This window comes from Ranitomeya variabilis, chromosome 4 (genome assembly GCF_051348905.1).
Source record: "Ranitomeya variabilis isolate aRanVar5 chromosome 4, aRanVar5.hap1, whole genome shotgun sequence".
Taxonomy (NCBI): Eukaryota; Metazoa; Chordata; class Amphibia; order Anura; family Dendrobatidae; genus Ranitomeya; species Ranitomeya variabilis.
In genome coordinates, this window is record NC_135235.1 from 149506397 (window position 1) to 149529601 (window position 23205).

Sequence of the window (23205 nt, forward strand, 5' to 3'; positions counted from 1 at the left end):
AAATGACATATCAACCAGAACCAGTCAGAAATGAAAAATTGTCCACTACTCGGACAACCGCTTCCTAAATACTATATACCCAAGGGTAAAATAGAAACAAGAGATACCTTCCGCATCTGCACCATTCCAGCAATGTAGCACCAGGTCTCCCAGGGCTGGCATGACGTTGTTATGCTACGTAAGCGCTGCAGCCAATCAGCGGTCGCTAATGGGCTGGTTTGCGCAAACTTTCCTTGGACAAAACGTGGGCATCCATAAGAAGTGTTAGAAGTGCAGGACATTGTCAGCCGCTGATTTGCTGCAATGATGAAATTGCTGATATGTGGCAGTATTTAACCCCTTCACACATTCTGCCATGAACTTCTTGATAAGGATGTGTGTGCATGGAGCTCTGCCCACTCCTTACAGGTCAGATAGCAGTTGTAATGGCCGTCATCTGTTCATAACACCAGGGATAAATGCCAGATTTGCAGGTCTTCAGTCAGCCCAATTGCCTCAAAAATTAAATAAAAAGTGATCAAAATATCATCTACAGTATGTACTGCAAAATGGTATCAATAAAAACTACAAATGGCCCAGAAAATAAGTCCTCACAGAACTCCATGATGCAACAATCAGCTAATCGCTGGCATCTGACACCACAAAGAACAGCAGATTTTGGCAGGGGAAACCAAGACTAGCCAAAAATGTAGCTTTTAATTCCGACTCATAAGCAAGGGTCATGGCTGCACTCCACTCTATGACATTAAAGGGGAATCTGCCAGGAGGTTTTTTCTATGTAATATGAGAGCAGTATGATGTGGGGGCAGAAACTCTGATTCTAGGGATGTATCACTTACAGGGCTGCTTGATGCAGTTTTGATACAATCCCTGTTTTCTCTGCTGTAGATGTAGCATTGGTCAGAATGCTGAGCTGTGTATAACCCCGCCCACAACCATGATTGGCAGGTTCCTCTGTACACTGTACATTGCCAGCAAGCTGCCAATCAGAGGTGAGGGCAGGGTTACACTGATTAGCTGGACTGGCAGCAAGTGATACCTAGTCCAGCTGTGATAATCTCCTGCTGATAAAATAATTATTGTAACGAAACTACAGCACATAGGCTAATCAGTGACACCTTCTTGGAATCAGGGTCTCCTGTTCTATATTATGCTGCTCTCAGATTAAATTGCAAAAACCTGCTAACAGATTCCCTTTAAATGTCCAAATACACAGACATTACATAACGTTTTATGGTCTATTTATATTATTTATAGCACAATGTGCAAAAAATAAATGTTGCAATTGAATACATATATATAATATTTCTTTGCTATGTTTATGTCATGTTTTATGGTGTTTTTTTTAATCATGTCTATTCATTATTTTTGCTACAAATTATTTTGTTAAACTTTGTTAAACAGTTTTTTATCACTTGTTACACATTTATATGCATCATAATGAAAAACTATGAATTCCAAAGCAGTACTGCCTTTGAATTTAAAATGCAACGGCAGCTGTTAGGGCATACCTCAGGTATACATGGAGCAAAGAAAAGCTTAGGACAGTCCTGGGGACTTGTGTTAGGCCTAGGGTTATCCCTTAAAGGGGCTGTCCGAAATTTAGAAGTTATCCCTTATCCATAGTTTGCTGGGGTCTGATTGCTGAGACACCTCAACCTCAAGAAACGGAGTCTTCAGCCCTGGGTGAATGAAGTTGTGATCAATCATGTGTACATTTGCTCCATTCATTTTTATTGGGACCATTGTAGAGCAACCTCCGGGGACCACTCGGCTGGTATTCGGCACTCCTATAAAAAATGAATGGAGCAGCAGTAAGCAAGATCAACCATTGCTCCATTCACATGGGACTCTTATAAATCCGGTTCCAGGGATCAGTGCCCCAGCAGTCGGACCCCCTGCAATTGGAAAGTTATCACCTATTCTATGTGTAAGGGACCTCTTCCAAACTTTAGATAACCCTTTTAAAAGTAGATATGTCTAATGATCAGGTAGTGAGGAGACGGCTCCTTGTGAGCATGATGTTTCCACAGTATATTGAGTTTGTGGCTCCTGTGGGCTATGGTGCAGCACAAGTGCAGTGACAGATGATGCTAGTTACAACGAGCAATCACCACCATGCTCTTAGGGCAGATTAAAGGCTGAAGACTTTGTCAGTGTGGCACTTTGTAACACATTTGCACTTTTTAAAATGCTGCAAAACAATGGGCCATTTTGAATCTGGCTCGGAATAGCTTCTATTACATTATTCCAGATACTCCCACTAGGTGGCGTACAACCCCATATGTTTGCAGAATGTGATAGAAGATCTGTGACAAAGAGAAAGAACATTTCTACTGGAACATGAAACTCATTCAAGGAGTGATCACATGACAGCTGTGTATAAGGAAGGGGAAAGGAGGGAGGAGGAGTGTGAATGTATAACTAGAAAATATAGCTTTTAGGCCTCGTACACATGAGCGAATTTCAGTGCAATCCGACAAAACATCGGATCCCAGACCAATGTCAGTCTTCGGGGCCATGTACACGAGCAATTTTTTCCTTGAACAGCGTCTGTTGGAGGAAAAAAAATCGCAACATGCCCGAGTTTTATCCGATACTCGGATACATCTGTGGAAACCATCGAATGACATCTGAGTGCAGTCTGATTGCCACGGAATGACAGAATGGAGAAGATGGAGACATTTCTTTCTTCATTTTTTCCTCATCTGAGCAATTCGGAGCAAACTGTGCACACAGTGTGACCAAAGTCTGATCAACGTTTGATCAATTGCACAATCGACCTTCTTCTCTCGGATGAAAGAGTTTACGGCGTTCTGCTCCTGCACTATTGTGTTAGTTAAAAATTGAAACTACCATTCCTGACTATTAGTATAATATAATTATGCACAGGGAGGACATGATTATGCCCTAGACCGGTGTCCCCAATCTATATATATATAATCGCCAGCTGGGACTTCCGGCCGCTGTCCCCGAATCCCATAAGGCACCGCGGCAGTGTCACGTGCGCAGGCGCAGTTCGTGGCCACAGCCGTGTCATTACTATGCATGTGCAGGAATAGTGGTGACGTGTATGTGACCTGCACACAGATGTCAATTTCACCACACTCCCGATGCGATAGCATCAGGCCTATTTCTAGTATATTATAATATCCAGTTAATAATATATTATAGTCTCTTTTTAGGTTTATCACATTGGGACTAGCGATAAGGGACAGGCATAAATTGCACTGATGTAGTGTGGCCATAATTGGCTGTATGGTCTGTAGGACCAAAAACATTGTTTCCTAATACACAGAACTATGGTTATTTCATTATAAATTTGCTGATTGGTTCAAAGCACATTATATGGTTCTGTAAAGGCATTTATTACACACATATATGTGCAATTTTAGACGCTATGTCCTTATTCCAGGCATTATTGAATTATGAACTATATTTGAATTATAATTCAGTTAACAGCTTGATGTATTAGTCCTGTGACCGTAGCACAAATATGTATGTTTACATATTAGGATTAGTAATAATTAACTTGTGCCATTGAGAAAGAGAAGTGAACTGAGGAGTCCACAGCCCTTTAAGTGCAGTAGTAATATATGGCGCTGTAATCAATGATTGAACTGTCAGTGTGCCAGCATACGGTGGTCCCACAATATGCTGCTGCCAGCGCTAGTATGTAGAGGGCCACAGCATGGAGATTGACTGTCCCTATCGAGCTGGCACACTGCTGTCCTTAGTATTCAGTGCAGCAGGTAACAGGTCTGTCCCTATACAGTAATGTTCAAAATAATAGCAGCCCAATATGACTAACCAGATTAATCACTGTTTTGCTATACTGTGTGTGGGGGGCTGCATTATACTGTGTGTGGGTGGGCCTGCACTATACTGTGTGTTGGGGGAACTGCACTATACTGTGTGTGGGGAGAACTGCACTATACTGTGAGTGGGGGCTGCATTATGCTGTGTGTGGGGGGCTGCATAATACTGTGTGTGGGGCTGCATTATACTGTGTGTGGGGAGAACTGCACTATACTGTATATGGGGAGAACTGCACTATACTGTGAGTGGGGCTGCATTATACTGTGTGTGGGGGGCTGCATTATACTGTGTGTGGGGAGACCTGCAATATACTGTATGTGGGGAGAACTGCACTATACTGTGAGTGGGGCTGCATTATACTGTGTGTGGGGGGCTGCATTATACTGTGTGTGGGGAGACCTGCAATATACTGTATGTGGGGAGAACTGCACTATACTGTGTGTGGGGAGAACTGCACTATACTGTGAGTGGGGGCTGCATTATGCTGTGTGTGGGGGGCTGCATAATACTGTGTGTGGGGCTGCATTATACTGTGTGTGGGGAGAACTGCACTATACTGTATATGGGGAGAACTGCACTATACTGTGAGTGGGGCTGCATTATACTGTGTGTGGGGGGCTGCATTATACTGTGTGTGGGGAGACCTGCAATATACTGTATGTGGGGAGAACTGCACTATACTGTGAGTGGGGCTGCATTATACTGTGTGAGTGGGGCTGCATTATACTGTGTGTGGGGGGCTGCATAATATTGTGTGTGGGGCTGCATTATACTGTGTGGGGAGAACTGCACTATACTGTGAGTGGGGACTGCATTATGCTGTGTGTGTGGGGGCTGCATAATACTGTGTGTGGGGCTGCATTATACTGTGTGTGGGGAGAACTGCACTATACTGTGAGTGGGGCTGCATTATACTGTGTGTGGGGGGCTGCATAATACTGTGTGTGGGGCTGCATTATACTGTGTGTGGGGAGAACTGCACTATACTGTATGTGGGGAGAACTGCACTATACTGTGAGTGGGGCTGCATTATACTGTGTGTGGGGGGCTGCATAATACTGTGTGTGGGGCTGCATTATACTGTGTGGGGAGAACTGCACTATACTGTATGTAGGGAGAACTGCACTATACTGTGAGTGGGGGCTGCATCATACTATGTGGGGGAGCTGCATAATACTGTGTGTGGGGATGCACTATACTGTGTGTGGGGAGAACTGCACTATACTGTGAGTGGGGAGAACTGCACTATACTGTGAGTGGGGGCTGCATTATACTGTGTGTGTGGGGGGCTGCATTATACTGTGTGTGTGAGGGGCTGCATTACACTGTGTGTGGGGGGCTGCATAATACTGTGTGTGGGGGGCTGAACTATACTGTGTGTGTGGGGCTGAACTATACTGTGTGTGGGGGCGGCATAATACTGTGTGTGTGGCTGCAGTATACTCTGAGGGGGTCTGCAGTATACTCTATCAAGGACCATGGGGAGTGCATTATACTATATGTGATAAATGGGACATGCATTATACTGTATCAAAGACTATCTGTGCGCATCGTTCTTCCTCAACCGGTGTAAAGAAACTTGGGAACAAGTGTCGAACGACTTCATTATTGTCGATCATTCTCGTTTAACGGCCTGAACTCAACGCATATAAATATAACCAGACTGCTTGTGTAATGCGGAATATGTTAGCATTTGGGGCCCTACTTTAAACCTTTGCCCAGGGCCCCACTTTCTCTAAAACCCTCCCTGCTCCGAGGCTGTCAGATATGCTTAGATACTCCTCCAAAGTGCTCATTTCAGTGGTCAGATTTCACATAATTCAGCCTCCATCCACTCTTTGCTTTGTCCTTACAGCTCATTTATACTCCCACAGTGAACAAGCCCACACTGATATCATCACTGATCCTCTAATGCAAAAGACACCGGCCTAGCAAATCCAAAAGGCCAGAACAGGTCAACTTGTCTCCAAATCATGCGGACCCTTTACATGTTTGCTCACCTAGACCACAACCGATGTCATTAACTACTTCAGCATCTGAAACCACCAAGAATATTAGGTATTAGCTTTTGACCAATAGGGATATAGTGTCATCAATCCACTGTAGAGCACCATGGAATTAACTGTTAACCTATTAATAAACCGAGACTGCTGGACTAATGATATTGCCATTATTATTCTTATCAATGTCCCTTAAGATACTTTTTCATGATGCACATGTGTAAAGTTGGCAAATAAATATAATAGGCATTTTGCCATGTCTGCTGTGGGCTCCAACAAATTTGGAAAACCCCTGGTGGGGACTTTATTATCTAAAGCTACATTTACAGTGCAGGGTAATCATGAACAAGTGTTGTTAAAAATGCTCATTTCATGATTATCTTGCTCTCTAAGCAGGCTGGTGATCACCGGGTGAACAAGCAAAATTGAGTAGCGCAAAAAGAATTGATTTCAGCTATGCATTGTCCTGTGTAAGCAGATCTCACACTGCAGAGCACAATGCCAGCCTATGTGCATTGAGCGATCTAGTATGGATTGCTCAGTGTGCAGCATTTATTTTGGCCTGCCTGTGTAACCAGACATTCAAACGATCGCTGATCGGTAAAAGTTTACTAATTATTAGTTGTATCATGCCGCCCCTTAGTTCTTGTAAACAGACCTTAACTCTACTAAAGCGGGTTTTCCTTTGTGCAGCTGTCTGCACTACACCAGTCCTTGGCGGCTACTAAAGTAAGAGTAGTTAACCTGCTTTTTACATTGTATTGAGTTTACTGCCCCATTCGTGATGTTGATTTACAACAGGGGTGAGCAAAAATTTTTCCCAATGGACCGCATGAAAGACTATGATTGTTGGGAGGGATGACTCAACCAGACAAGTTTAACCCCTTCGCGACATGCGCCATACTAGTACTGCAAATGATGATTCTCCCCCTTTGATGTGGGCTCTGGCGGTGAGCCCACATATTTTCCGGCACATGCCAGTTGTTTTGAACAGCTGACATGTGCCAGGAACAGCCGTGGGTGGAATTGTAATCCACCTGCGGTTATTAACCCGTTAAATGCCGTTGTCAGCATTTAAAGCGTACTTGCAGCCATCGGGTCAGAAATCCTCACATCGGTGACCCCGTCACATGATCGCAGGTCACCAATCGGTTGGCATGATAACCAGAGGTCTACTGGAGACCTCTATGGTTGTCACTGCTGGCTTGCTGTGAGCGCCGCCCGGTGGTCGGTGGTCATAGCATGTCAGCAATTCTGCTACATACAGGTGATCTGATCATCGCCTCTATGTAGCAGAAAAATTAAAAAATTAAGTTAAAATCACCCCCTTTCGCCCCATTCAAAATAAAATAATAAATAACAAATGAAACATACACATATTTGGTATTGTCGTTTTCAGAAGTGCCCGATCTATCAAGAAAAGAAAAGGAATAACCTGATCGCTAGACGGCGTAGTGAGAAAAAGTCAAAATGCCAGAATTATGTTTTTTTGGTCGCCCTCACCATGGCATTGCATTAAAATGCAATAATGGGCAATCAAAAAATCATATCTGCACCAAAATAGTATCAATAAAAACATTAGCTTAGCGTGCAAAAAATAAGCCCTCACCCAACCCGAGATCACAAAAAATGGAGACACTACTGGTCTTGGAAAAAAAAATTTTTAATACATCGGGGGCTTATCTACAGCATTCCAGAATGCTGTAGATAAGCCCCTGATGCTGGTAGGCTTAGCTCATCGTCGATTTTTGGGGTGACAGGGTCCCTATAAATAAAAAAAGAACCTAGACATGTTTGATGTCTTTGAACTCGTAATGACCTAGAGAATCATAATGGCTGGTCCATTTCAGCATTTGGTGAACATGGTAAAAAAATCCCCAAAAAGTTGTGGAATTTCACTTTTTTTGCAATTTCATCGCACTTGGAATTTTTTTCCCATTTTTGAGTAAAACCAATGGTGTCATTCAAAAGTAAAACTTAAACACACAAAATCGGGTGCACCACTATCACAACAAATATGTATAATGTAATATAAGTCAGGGTGCTGCAAAAAGCATGGAAAATGTAAACTGCAACAAAAGAGACAAACCAATGCATAGAAATGTGCACACCTGCTACTTAATGCATTGCGTAGCAGGTGTGCACATTTCTATGCATTGGCTTTTCTCTTTTGTTGCAGTCAAAAGTAAAACTTGTCCCACAGAAAACAAGAAAAATAAAAAAGTTATGGCTCTGGGAAGAAGGGGAGCGAAAAACAGAAACGCAAAAACGAAAAGGGCAACGTCTTGACGTGGTTAATTCAGATCATTATTATTGTTTTATGTTAACTTTTTATCATATAACCCCTTAGAGACCAAGCAAATTTTGACCTTAATGACCAGACCAAATTTTTCAATTCTGACCAGTGTCACTTTATGTGGTAATAACTATGGGACGCTTTATCGGATCCCAGTGATTCAGAGAATGTTTTTTCATAACATATTGTACTTCAATGAAAGTAGTAAAGTTTGTTCAATATGACTTGCATTTATTTGTTAAAATATTGCAATCTTGGAGAAAATTTTGGAGAAAAATTGAATTTTTCAAACTTTCAATCTCAATATCCTCCTTAAACTAGTTAGTCATGCTGTGCAAAATAATTAACAAAAAACATTTCCCATACTTTACATCTGCATTATGTTTCAAATGTAATTTTATTTTGTTAGGATGTTAGAGGGATTAAATGTTTAGCAGCAATTCCTCATTTGTTCAACAAATTTGCAAAACGTATTTCTTTAGGGACTTATTCAGATTTCAATGGATTTTGAGAGGCCTATATATTGGAAACCCCCCAAAAGTTTAAAACTGTTGTCGGGAAATTGTTTAACCCTTCACATGCTACACAGGAATTAATGCAAAGTGGAATGAAAAAAAAATAATTAAAATGTTACCTCTGAAATGCTTTAGCCACAATTGTTTCACTTTTGCAGGAGTTAGTACTTAAAAGTGGACCACACACTTTGCTACCCACTTTCTTTCGAGCACAGTCATACCCCTCATGTAGTCAAAAAGTTCTGTTTGGACGGCAGGGCTCGGAGCGTAAGGAGCAATATTTGAATTTGGGAACACACAAATTGGCTGAAAAAGTTTGCAGGCGACATGTCACATTTGCAGGGCCCCTAATGTGCCTAAACAGCAGAAGCCCCCCATTTTGAACCCAAAAGTACGACATACAATTTGATAATACTAGGCAGTCATATTGAATGTGATATCATTAGTGTTTGAGCACAAGTGCTCTCTACTCCAGTTTGCCTAGAGTGCCTGAGCGACATGCTTCAGTCCCCATCGTGCATGCTTTGTGGCTGTTACACAGCCAAAAAACATTGTATATTGCCCATGTATAGCTGACAATCCCCTCATGGTGTTTTCGAGTGTCTAACAGCTGCAAAACATGTGGGGCGAAGACTCGGGAATGTCACTCGAGCACCCGTGATACTTGGTGTATACCTGAGCACCAGATGCAAACAAGAGTAACAAGCATCATTATTTTTACTTTTGAAAAATCCTAACTTCAACGCTAACTCTAAGCCCAACCCTAACCCAAATGGCAAAGAATGAAAGAAATAAAAATTATAAAATAAAAATAATTAATCTGACCAAGGCGATGACACAGGGATGATTTACTATTTTGGGGTCTTTTGATCACTGTGATGCAATCTATCACAGTGATCAAAAGTCTGGAACCAAAGGAAAACTCCCTGCTGTTGCGAGGTGTAGGCCAGCAGACCTCAGCGGGTGCACCGAGCAGGCGCCCTCCATTTTTCTTCATGAACAGGAGGCTGAGGGTCTGGAACAGACCAGGAGGGCCCTTGGTATGGTGGAGGTACTGGGGGGGGCTTGGCGACATCATTTCTCTCTCCTCTGACATGTCATATCATGTTAGAAGAGAGATATATTATTTTTATAGCGGACACACTTTTTGCTTGATCTCTGTTATTCATTTGAATAAGAGCGATCACTTGATTGAGGACCAGAAAAACCAGCCCTGATCCCAGAGATTTTCGGACTCTGGGTAGCACTATAGACTTATTCATGTTTGACATTTTAATACGTATTGGCGGTCGTTAAGTGGCCAATATTGAGCAGCATTAAGCATGTTGACTAGCTGATATCAGTAATACATGTTATATAATAGTAATTATTGTAACATGTATTCTTACTTGTATAATTCACTGCTTTTTTTATAAAGTCGATATGGCGCGCCCCCAAGGGCTAGGGGTACTCGGTAACAGGTCCTTCAGTTCACAGGGGGGCTGTCATGGTGGCTGACCCGGTCCGTGGCCCTCAGGACGTTCATTGTAAAAGGGAGAAAGGTCTTTAAAGGGATAATGTTCATGACGCCACCTGTGGTATTCGGTCAGGGTGACCGACGCTGCTTTGAGGGGTCCGCTGGGGTGATGTTATGGCAGCTAGATGGTATACCTTCCCACAGGTGAAGTGTGTCCCCAGGGCTTCCCTGAGTGTAGATGGTGGATGGTGTGAGGCGCAGTGAAGAACGAGGACACAAGGTTGCAGTCTCGTTACCTTTTACTGAAGGCTTCAGCATCCACAGTCCAGAGCACAGATCACAGGGCAGGCACAGTCCGGCCGGTTTGGAGGCAAATCCAGAGTCCCCTTATCCAGGTGGAAATCAGTAGCCTTCCTCTAGCGCCTTGGTGTTGTAGTACCTTACTGCTAAGCCTCTCATAAGGTCCTCACAGATGTTGTAGATGTTATCGATGTTATCTCTTTCTCTCTGTCCCCCAGATGGATAGGACAAACCCATATGACCGGTGGCTTGATGCTTTTCACAGGGACTCTATCATGCCCCGGCCTCCCGTGAGTGCCACCTTGCCTCCTGGGTATAGGGCAGATCAGTAACTTGCAATTAGCTGTCCTGCTGGTCTCTGGAGCAAGGCATAAAGGACTGTTGCTCCCTCGGTGTTGCGGCTACCGGGATCCTGCGCCTCAGATGGAGGCAGCCTGTGCAGGGCAAAACTCCTTCTGTTATCCACCCCTTTGCTATGACTTCTTCACCCTCTCTACAATACAGTTCTCTGTTCGTGTCCTTTCTTAGGAACTGCCGCACGTGGGGCAGGTGCAGCTCCGTGTCCTTCTGTCTAGGCCTCTGACAGGCTCCCACCCCTGACAGGGACCAACTACCTGAGCAAAGCTCAGCTAGCAACTGCCTAACTTCCTATCCAGGCCACCAGTTTTACCTAAGTGTGAAGAGTGCCCTAATAAAAAGGAGCATAGCTCTCCCTGGTGGACTGGAGTATGAAATGTGTTGTATGTTTGTGATACCTGGTCAAGAGATCTCCTTTATTGCCTCCAAACGTAACATCACTCTCCCCTAGAGGAAAATGATATTACTGCAGACCAGGACCCTGGGGCACTGCACATAAATCATACTGCTCCTGTAAATCACAATATGATGCCAAAAAGTCCAGTGATTGCAGCTGTCCAGTCTGAGATCAGCATATCGAGAAAATACTAAACTGTGATGTACAGTTTCATATAAGTTGAAGGAGAATTTATTTTGGCCAAAAAGCAGAGCTAATCTTGAGAGGTAACTAGAAGAAATAAAGGCGCTGATTCATTCTTACATTTGCCAATTTTTTTGTCAATTTTTTGATGTTTAGCATCTTTTTTTATATGCACCAAATTCATTCTTCTATCGGTGCCTGTTTAAAAGTCTCTTTTCACCAGGTTGACTGTATAGGTGTGTGAACAGAGAAGGAAGGGTGTCAATCAGTTTGTGTGGGTGAATCAGGACTCTCATTATCTCTACTAGGAGAACTGCCAGGATTTACTCTTCTTTTTATGCAGAAATCGTGCTCGAAATCACATAAACCTATATACCATGGAGCCCAGCTTCCGTGCCTCTGTTATATCCAGGTCTTAGATAGGGCAGCATAAATCATCTGTCGGTTAGTTTTAAAAGGGGTGTTCCAGCAAAATATGTCATAAAATAAAACAATCATATTACTCACCTGTTAAAAAACCCGCTGAGCAACCAGAATTTCTGTGGTCTCTGCCAGTCTTTGATTATATGCCAGCAGTGATGATGTTCTGTACTAGCACATCATTGCTGCAATCCATCGATATATCGGTGATGGCAGTGTGGTCACTTCTAGGGGTTGTCCAAGGAAAATATATTAATGACTTACCCAATATATCATAGATCATCAATATTAGATCAATGGGGGATCAACACCCAGCATCCCCATCGATCAGTTGGCAGCAGCTGGTTGTAAGCAATATATGGAGAGAAAACTGCATCTCTGTATGTTTATTAGTGACCACTGCTGTGTACTGCAGTTTATCGCCCTCATATAGGTCTTCAATATGTTTGTGCTGGACAACCTCTGAAATGTCACATCATCATAACTGACACATAAATGAAGCCTAGCAGGGGACCAGTGGCTTAACTTGAAGCGCATGAGCCCAATGCAAAATATTAGACAAGGCCCTCTTGGTCTTCTCATATGGGTCAAAAGGACCATCTATGCCCCCTAGACTTTTGGGCCTAGGTACGACAGCAACCCCAGCTATATAGTTATGTTGCTACTGGGGACCAATGGAGCAGTGCAGCTGCATGCTAAATTATTCTGTTACATATTTTTTCTGACAGTGTTTATTTTCACTTTTGGAACATCCATTAAAAACTCAAGTTTCAGTTTCATGTCACATACCTTAAATAACCAGACTTGCGCGATCCAAGTTCTACAATCATGGCTGCTTACTGATACTGCACATCAGCCAAGTTTGAAAAACAAACATCCTCCGCAAAGCACCACATTGACTAATGGGGGTTTTATCATGTTATTGATCTGTGCAATGTGTTACTCAGTTACCTTATATACACAAATATGACATCTTCTAGCTGGAATTCTCTGAAAAATATATATCTGATACATTATTATTATTATTTATTTATTTTTATATAGCACCATTGATTCCATGGTGCTGTACATGAGAAGGGGTTGCATACAAATTACAGATATCACTTACAGTAAACTAACAATTACAGACTGATACAGAGGGGCGAGGACCCTGCCCTTGCGGGCTTACATTCTACAGGATGGTGGGGAAGGAGACAGTAGGTTGAGGGTTGCAGGAGCTCCAGTGTTGGTGAGGCGGAAGCTCCGGTAGTGGTGAGGAGGCAGCGGGGTCAGTGCAGGCTGTAAGCTTTCCTGAAGAGGTGGGTTTTCAGGTTCCGTCTCAAGGATCTGAATGTGGTTGTAAGATCCAGGATAGGACTAGGTCTTTTATACCAAAGGAGGAGAGGATCTGTAGTAGGAGGCAGTGGTCTATATCTATATATAGATATACAATATTTCTTTTATAGCAAAATGCTAATACTCTTCAAAATTATATGGGCTCAGTAAAAGAGAAAATAATGGATTTTAATTGGTTTTCCCATTTGTTAATGCTATGGTGTCTCTTCCATAACAAAAAGATAGGTGGCGGTCCAAACTATGGAATTTATACTGATCACTAGAATGAAACAGACAAGGGCCCTTTCGGCTTTTTCATGCATAGTGACTCTGAAGTAAGAATGTGTTTTAAAACAATTTATGCAATTGTCTTCCTCGGGTCAGGTCTATGTTCCTCACGCAATCTCACACCAAAGTCATAACATCCTTAGAGTATTTGGCATCATGCTCACACACAGACCCTCTATAGTATTATGCCGTTCCACACATTTTCTTATCCAAGAAGTATAAATTCTCCTTGCGGAGATCGACATGAAAAGCATGCAAAGATGAGGAGACTTAAAGCAGCAATGCTCCTCTAGGTATTATGCTAATTATGCAAATTGTCTCTTCAGATAGGAAGAGAGCTAGAACTCTAGTGCCACCTATTGGAAGGTAGCAATCCTACAAATCAATATTGACCCTTTAATGAGCCTTGTCACACGACTTAGGATAATAGCCACAGCAGAATCTCAATTTGCAGACACTGTTGGTTTGTTGTTAGGTGAGTAGTGATGACTGGAGAGAGAGACTGGAGGAGATGTGAGGGAATGGGGTCAGTAATGCATGTAGTCGGACGAGAAGAAGAGAGGAGCCTGGAGACTTCTTCTTCTGTGATGGGATCAAATGTGGAGAGTGAGCCAGGGGAGTTTTACTCTGTGTTTGGAGGTTCTGAGGTGAGGGGCGCTACTTGTTCCAGGGTGCTTCTGAGAGTGTCATTGTAGTGGTATACAGCCAGATCAGGACAGGAAAAAGAGGAGATTGGAGACAGTGATGAGTGTAGGGAGTCTGAAAGTGAGTGAGGCTTAATGGCTTGTAGATTTCTGAATATATTGTAGGTAGGAGTGTCCTGGGGTGGGCGAGGATTTGTGAGCATGAAGGAGAGAATGTTGTGGTCAGAGAGGGGAAGCGGTGAGTTATTTAGGTAGGAGATTGAACAGAGCGGGACAAAGACCAGGTCAAGGGTGTTACCGTCCTTGTGTGTCTCAGAAGTTGAGAGCTGTGAGAGGCCGGGGGAAGTGGTTAGTGATAGAAGCTGCGACGCAGATGTGGAAATGGGGCTGTTAATGGGGATGTTGAAGTATCCCAGGATAAGGGTTGGTAGATCTGAGGACATGAACTGTGACAGCCAGGCTGAGAAATGGTCAAGGAACTGGGTGGGTGAGCCTGGGGGCTGATATATGACTGCTACTCTGAGGGAGAGGGGACGAAAGAGCTTAATGGTGTGGACCTCAAAAGAAGGGAATGAGAGTGTTGGAACTGGGGGGATGACCTGGAAAGTGTATTGTGGGGGCAGGAGTTTGCCGACTCTGCCACCAGGTCTGTTTGTGGGTCTCGGGGAATGGGAGAATTGTAAGCCACCATGGGAAATGGCAGTAGGGGAGACAGTGTCAGAATCCTGGATCCAGGTTTCAGTGAGGGCCAACAGATTCAGAGTTGTTCAGAAAGTAGTTGTGCAGGAAAGGAAGCTTGTTACATACAGACTGTGGATTCCAGAGGGCACAATTAAAAGTAGAAGCTGAGGGAGTACAAGTAATATTAATAAGATTAGCATGGTTTCGATATGAGGTAGAGTTTGAGGTTGGGGGATAGTGGACCGGGGTTGGAGATGTCCCCCGAAATCAGTAGGAGTAGGAAGATAAAGAGCAAGTAGTTTTTGTAATTGTAATAAGTTTTTTTCTGTGATGTGTTTGGGCAAGATGGGCTGAGGTTTTTCAGGAAAGTGTGAAATGAATGGGAGCGCACATGGGAGAGGGAAGCATAAAGTGGCTGATGTGTATGAGTCGTGATGGAGGGGGTATGGGGTTGTGAACATGGATGGCAAGGGAACATAGGAGGATAGAAATAAAGCACATGGATATAAGTGTGGGTTACCTGACTCCTTCCCTGACTAACTGCTATGGAATAACTGCTTTTCTTAATTCTTAGCTTCTGTGATGCTTTGCTTATGGTATGCTTAAGGACTACCATTATGCCACTTCTTCTTCTGTCTACTCCACCCAGTCTAGTCTAGTTCACAATTCTGGTAATACCCTGGGCAAACACATCACATTCCTGATATTTATCAGCCCTCAAGGATATTCTTCAACCTCAGGATAGGATTCATCTAAAGCCAGCCTCATTGTGACTCCTTTTCAAAATTCTGCACAGGACTCCCAATCTAAGCATCCCGACCTCTGATTCAGCATGACATAAGGAGTATTGGTGATTCAAGTGAGCTTAAATTTTTTACCCATTTATCCTCCTACTCCCCACTTCATCATTTCATAATAAAAGACCCAATAATCACACCACACTTAATTGGATTAATTGGCCACAGTAGCCTTTTATTAACATTTAATACAAAAAAAAAAAACAGTTTAAACAAAACCTCCTAGAAGGGGTGGTCCTCAAAGCCCCAAAAACTATAAACCACAGGTTTACTAATTCTACCTTGGCCCCAAGTTGAGCCTTACCTCTGGCCGCTTTGCACCAGCTCAGAGGCACCTATTAATCAACATGGCCAATATCCAAAGCCATTAACCACGGGTCCACTTTAATCCCTTCCGTGGGATTATATAAATACCTGTCCACTTGAATCCACCCAGGGGGGTCCAGAACCTCTTGAGATCCCCCCTCACCGATCCACCATTAACCAACTCCACCAACTTCGAGGACCTTCCCCTGATGCCACAAACATAAATGTTAAAACCCCTCAAACATTAATGTCCCTCCAAATCTTCAGACCCTTCTCAATACCTTCCTGAACTGCCTAGCACCATATGCCCATCCCTACAGCATTCAAATGAATTCCAGCCCTTCTCCAAAACTCCCATTCACCAGACTCCAATTCCACATGGCACACCACCATCGCACCATTCCTAACTATAAAGCGAGACACCACCTTATTCAGTTTAATTCTCATTTTATTCACACCCTCAATAGACCGGGCTTTTCGCTATACCTTCCTGGGAATGATATCGAACCAAAATGCCAGAACCCTAGAGAACATTGCCCAAAGCTGTAATATATCAAACTTGATATATTTAATCAACTCCCTACAAGGCCTCTTACCTAAATCATTCACCTCCAAATGTATTACCAGCCCATCAGGAGCTCGGTCTAGATGAACAAAATGGTGAAACTCCAGGAGTAATTGCTTCCAGACATCCCCCACTTTCCAAGCCAATGTAAAATTGCCACATCCCTTGAAAAACCCATCTGCCAACCATCGGGGCGATGTGCCGCCCTCGACGCCGCCCAGAACGCAAACGAATGTCCCATAATCCACACAAGCATCTGGCCATTTTTTGAAAAAAAAAACAAGCACATTTTAACCCTATAAAATCACTCTTGCCTCAAACTTTATACCAACGCTGGGTGAACATAAGACGTAAACCTTACAGACTCCCAACGCCCAATTCTCTTCACCACTTCTTCCCACAAACCCATCCTAGCCGCCTCTGTAGTCGCCCCAATCCGAAATTAATGCCCACAGTATTCCTTTGAAGAAATGCCTCCAAGTTCCAAACAATGCTTAAATATAGTCACGAAGTGAAAGCGGGATAAGAAGGAACCATCCATATGAACCAACAATGGGGTATTCAAAACACCACCCAACTCATAAAACCACTTATACAGCCCACTGCACATAATGGGGAACCACTAACCTCAATCAATACCACCTTGCATCCTTTCCCACCAACATCTGACTTTGAAGAACGAATGAACACCACAACTCTATCACTGTAAACATCCACATCCTCCCTCAACATCCTCCTTTTTTAACTCTAGAAGCGCTAACAAACTCACCCAGACAAAAACCTCCAAAGAAAGCTAACAAAAATGCCAACTTAAAAAGGTCTATTTCCCATTGTGATGAACACACATCAAGTAAGTGTCTACCTATAATCAGCAACAACTCATAAGAAACCAGACGCCTCCCATCCGCTACCATCCAACGCTTTTTCCAACCTTTTAATGCTTGAAGAACCAAAAAGGACTTTGCTTCGTCTTTAAGACATCTTACCTTAAAACCGAAGAACCAGCCAGCCAGCAGAACCATAAATTTATTCAATTTTGCCACTGACCAACCAGTTTCCCAATAATGCCCCACCAGCAATAGTAACCTACTCTCTTCCTCCAATTCCCCCTTAGAAAGGCCCTCCAATGCTCCCAAATGCTCCAATCCCAGCCATAATGCACCCATATCCTATCCGATAGTGACCTGGAAAACAAATCCCTTACTGCAGTAAGGAAGGTTCCACAACTCTGCCAGACACATCAGGCCTGTTATATTCTCTTGAGGTGCCAGATCCCGAAAACGATCCCACTGTAAATGAGAGATAGCATCAGCAATGGGATTAGTCAAGCCTGATCTGACCTCCGCCACTATCCATAAATTAGATTTCAGGTCAAGCAGGACCAAATGCTGTAAAACTTTAACCACTGACGATGCTGATGACAATAATGAATTTATCACCATGGCTGCCCCTTTGATCTCACAACAAAACCATATCTTTCGATTTTGAACCCAGTTCCCCCACAATGACAACGCCACAAAGATGGGGAATAAATCACCATCTTTGTGGTCTACAAAGATCTGGTCTAGCCAAAAATGAGGCCATTCCTCCGCCAGCCAACTACTTCGAAAATCAAACTAAAGCCGTGTTGTCCTGCAATACCGACAACAAAATCCAAAGCTTCCACATTCATCACCGGTTCAATCAAAATAGACTTGACATTGTACAATTCTAAAACGAGTACCCACACCTTCAAATCATCATGCAATTCTCTCTTCAGTCTCACAAAATGCATACTGAATTTCACCCTAACCGTCACCAAAGATAAACGTCGACAACAGGCTCTACCCATCGGCATAATTCTGCACACAAAATTTAAAGGGAACCTGTTACCCCCAAAATCGAGGGTGAGCTAAGCCTACCAGGGGCTTATCTAAAGCATTCTGTAATGCTGTAGATAAGCCCCTGATGTATTCTAAAAGATAAGAAAAGGAGGATAGATTATACTCACCCAGGGGCGGTCCCAGTCCCGGACCACTGGGCGTCGCGGTCCAGCGCCTCCCATCTTCATAAGATGACGTCCTCTTCTGGTCTTCACGCTGCTCTCTGATCTTTCCCGGTGCCTGCGCACTGCAGTACTTTGCTCTGCCCTCAACAGGGCAGACAAAGTACGCCTGCGCCGGAGCCACAGCATGAAGAGCAGAAGAGGACTTCATCCGATGAAAATGGGAGGCCCTGGACCGGACCGCGACGCCCACCAGATCGGACCGCCCGCCCAGGTGAGTATAATATAGCCTCTTTTTCTTATCTTTTAGGATACATCGGCGGCTTATCTACAGCATTACAGAATGCTGTAGATAAGCCCCTGATGCCGGTGGGCTTAACTCACCCTCGATTTTGGGGGTGGCAGGTTCCCTTTAATTTTCCCAGTAAAGATTGCAATTCACTTAACACTATCTCCCGCAATCCACTAACTCTCAACACTTCTGCTCGCATTCCAACCTCCTTTTATTAAGGCAATCTACATTCCATCGTCAGGGTATCAATCTCAATCACCAAGAAATTCAAAGAAGTCACTGTCCCAACTGTCTTCTTCGCCGCTAAGGAAACCCCAAATTTTGGGGCAAAGCTTTCCATCATATGCGGATCCAATGAACAAAAAATCATCAAGGTAATGCATGCACAAATTCTGACTGGACATCTCCTTAACCAACCATTCTTCCAGAAAATGGAGCTAAAACTAAACGTCTCAAAGTAAGCACATGAAAGCGAACATCCCATGGGAAGACAGCGATCGACAAAATATCCCCCATCCCAAATTCATGCTATGAGGATGTACCGGTAAGAATCTGAGTGTCGCCTCCACATCTGTTTTCACCAACAAAGTCCCTTTACCACACAACCCATAACCAATCCATGGCCACATCAAACAAAGTATACAATGTAATGATCCAGGACGGGGTTTGTTTCTTGCTATTCTCTCCCTGGTCTGGTCATGCGGGGGGTTAACCTTCTTTGCCTAGTTTTAGGATCTGTTTTGCTATTTCAGTTCACGGCTGCCTGCAGGCAGTGTCAGCTATAGTTCTTGCCCCCGGCTTCAGCGACTGACCGATTACACCCTGATTTGTCCTTTGCCCTGGTTACTCAGTTCCCCTGCCTTCCCATTCCTGCTCCCCGCTCGTCTTGCTGTGTGCTCCCCATGCTGTGACCTTTGGTACCTGATCTGGCTTGTCCTCTGACCTGTTTTCTGTCTTACGTCTGTGGCATCTACGCTCCCGACTGTTTCCAACTTCTTTGGCTTGTATCTGACCATGTGTATTGCTGTTTCCCCTGGTACTGCGTCTCCTTTCTGTTCCTGACCCGGCTTGTCTGACCACTCTCTCGCCACCTTGTGGCGCCTTTGCTGCCGCACTTTGTTACGCCCTGTGTGCAACCTATCTTCCCTCTCCAGTACCCTCTGGTATTGGAGGCACGATATGGCGCTGTGGCAGCATTACATTATAGCTGACCTTTATATTTAAAGGGGTTTTTTCTTTATTTTTTTCTCTGATCATGGATCCGCTTCGTAACCTGGTGGATCAGGTGTCCAGTTTGACACAGATGATGCGGGAATTGTCGGTGGAACATAGGGCCCTGGCCACGTCCCATACTCAATTGTAGAAAGAGTTGACGGAGACTGTTAAGACGGTGCAGGACACCACCCCTCATGTTGTTAGTAGGTCTCATGATTCTATTGATGTCACCTTGTATTCTCCTGAACCCTCGGTTAAACTTCCTGACACCTTTTCTGGTGAGAAGGATAAGTTCTCAGGGAGAAAATTATTATTTTCGCTTAGACCTCGATCTTCTGGGGATGAGAGTCAGCGGGTGGGGATAATTATTTCCTTACTCAGGGAGGGTCCTCAATCTTGGGCTTTCTCGCTGCCCCCTACTGCCCCTGAACGGATGTTGGTGGATAGGTTGTTTGAGGTCTTAGGACTTATCTATGACAAACTGGACCATGTCAGGTTGGCAGAGGACACTATCATGGGTCTTGTTCAGGGGAAGCTCTCAGCCGAGTGGTATTGCTCAGAGTTTAGACGATGGTCTCCGGAGGTGCCCTGGAATGACTCTGTGCTCAGGTGTCAGTTCCGGAGGGAACTGTCTGATCATCTGAAAGACACTGTGGCTCTCTATCCACCACCTAGCTCTTTGGAGGAGGCTATGACCAAGGCCATACAAATGGATCATAGACTACAGGATAGGGGTGTTATGCAGCAAGATGCTCCTCTACTCCCGAGTAATCCTGATGCTATGCCACATTCCGAGCCCATGGAGGTGAGTGCCACCACCATCAAGGAAAAGAAGAGGAGACGATGACGGGAAGAGAGACTCTGCTTCTACTGTGGTAGTCCTGGATGCTGGAAGAAGGACTGTCCCTCCTGTCCTCCAATTCCCAAGTCTTCGGGAAACGCCTAAGTCTGGGTACCTATCGAGGAGGTAACCCAGACGCTCAGGTACCTTTTTCTCATTGCTTAAGTAACAGATGGAAGTGGAACTTCATGTTGAGATCTGTTATACTCCCACTTCAGCTTTTGTGGACAGTGAGTCATCTCTGAACTTGATTGACTCTGACTTGGTGGCCAAAGGTAAGTTAGCGACAGTGAGGTTGGAAACCCCCATCAATATCGTGGCCATGAATATAACTCCTCTTGCTAATAATGTGGTTAAAATGGTCTCCAAGGAGCTTATCCTCAAGGTGGGGACTCGTTATCAAGAATGTATTACATGTTTTGTGCTGGACAATCTTCCTTCAGGATTTTTGTTGGGATTTCCTTGGTTACAAGTACATAACCCGGTCATTGACTGGGAAGCTCAGGACATTTTTAATTGGGGTCCTAATTGTTCTAAGGGATGCCTTGTTAATGCATCTGTGTCATCCGTCAGTCTGGAGGGTATTCCGGAGTACCTGAAGGATTTTGAGGATGTGTTCTCCGAAAAGGAGGATGTGTTTTCCGAAAAGGAGGCTGAGGTTCTACCACCACACCGCCCATTCGATTGTGCTGTTAATCTCGTTCCGGGTGACAAATTGCCCAAGGCCCATGTGTACAACCTCTCCGGCCCTGAGCGGGATGCTATGAAGGAGTATATCTCTGATAGACTTCATAAAGGGCACATTCGGCCTCCTGTTTCTCCTGTGGCAGCGGGGTTCTTTTTTGTTAAGAAAAAAAAGATGGTGGTTTACGCCCATGCCTTGATTTTCAAGAATTGAATAAAATCACTCTAAGGAATACTTACTCTCTCCCACTTATTCCTGATTTGTACAATCAATTGTCTGGGGCCAGGTGGTTCTCTAAGTTGGACCTGAATGAAGCATATAATCTCATCCGTATGCGGGAGGGGGATGAGTGGAAAACTGCATTCCTCACCTCTGAGGGGTTGTTTGAGAACTTGGTTATGCCCTTTGGCCTGACTAACATGCCAGCGATATTTCAGAATTTAATTAATCATGTTTTTTACGATTTTATTGGGCACTTCATGGTAGTTTTTCTGGATGATATCCTCATATATTCCACTGATAAACAGAACCATATGGGTCACCTCTTTGCGGTCCTCCAGAGGCTCAGGGAGAACTCACTCCTTGCTAAACTGGAAAAGTGTTCATTTTTTGTTCAAGAATTGTCCTTTCTGGGGTTCATCTTGTCTGCTGAGGGGTTTCGTATGGACTCTGGAATGGTACGGACTATTGTGGATTGGGTACACCCCTGAGATCTCAAAGATCTGCAGCATTTTCTGGGTTTTGCCAATTACTATAGAAAATTCATTGAGGGGTTTTCTCAGGTGGTCAAACCCCTCACTGATTTAACTCGCAGGGGGCTGATCTCAAAAACTGGTCTGCTCTGTCTTCTGCGGCGTTTTCTTCTTTAAAAGAATGTTTTATGTCTGCCCCTGTGCTGATTCAACCTAATTTATCTGAGCCATTTATCGTGGAGGTGGGTGCCTCGGAGGTGAGAGTGGGGGCGGTGTTGTCCCAGGGTCCTACCTTGTTGAACAATTTAAGACCCTGTTATTTCTTTTCGAAAAAGTTTTCCTCTGCTGAAAGGAATTATGATGTGGGTAACTGGGAGCTTTTGGCCATTAAACTGGCGTTTGGTAGAATGCAGTCATTTTTTGGATGGGGCTGTCGATTATATCACAGTCATTCCTGACCACAAGAGTCCGCCAAGCGTTTAACCGCAAGACAGGCAAGGTAGTCACTTTTTTTTTTCTCGATTTCAGTTTTCTATCACTTTCAGGCCTGGGTCCAAGAATGTGAGGGCTGATGCTTTATCTTTCAGCTTGGATCCAATATCACCTCCTGAACCTTCATCCTCCATTCTTCAGCGGAGTGGTGGTGGCTGGGGTTTCTTCGGCTTTGGAGCAGGAGATTCGTGAGGCCCAGTCTCTTGCTCCTCCATCTGAGCTGGATAATAAGTTCTTTATACCGGTCCAGTATCGGTTAAGGTTGTTGCGGGAGTTCCACGACTTGGCTCTGTGTGGGCATCCTGGAATCTCGGCCATGCGTAAAACCATTGCTAGGTTGTTTTGGTGGTCCTCTTTGGCCTCTGATGTCGCTGTATTTGTGTCCTCCTGTGAAACATGTGCACAGGCTAAAACCTCTCGTAACCTTCCAGCCGCGAAATTGGTGCCATTGCCAATTCCAGATAGACCTTGGACTCATCTGTCCATGGATTTTATCACTGATCTTCCCTCTTCTAAAGGCAAAACTGTGGTTTGGGTAGTAGTGGATAGATTCAGTAAGCAGATGCATTTTGTACCATTGGCGGGACTACCTAATGCCGAGACTCTTTCAAAACTATTCATTGAGCATGTTGTGCGATTACATGGTGCGCCTATGAGTGTGATGTC

The 23205-nt window shown here is 44.1% G+C and overlaps 1 protein-coding gene across 1 annotated transcript in view; it reads left to right on the top strand.

The window, feature by feature from the left end:
- LDB3 (LIM domain binding 3) overlaps positions 1-23205 on the top strand; it is a 291111-nt gene that overhangs the window by 218288 nt on the left and 49618 nt on the right. The window lies entirely within an intron of this gene.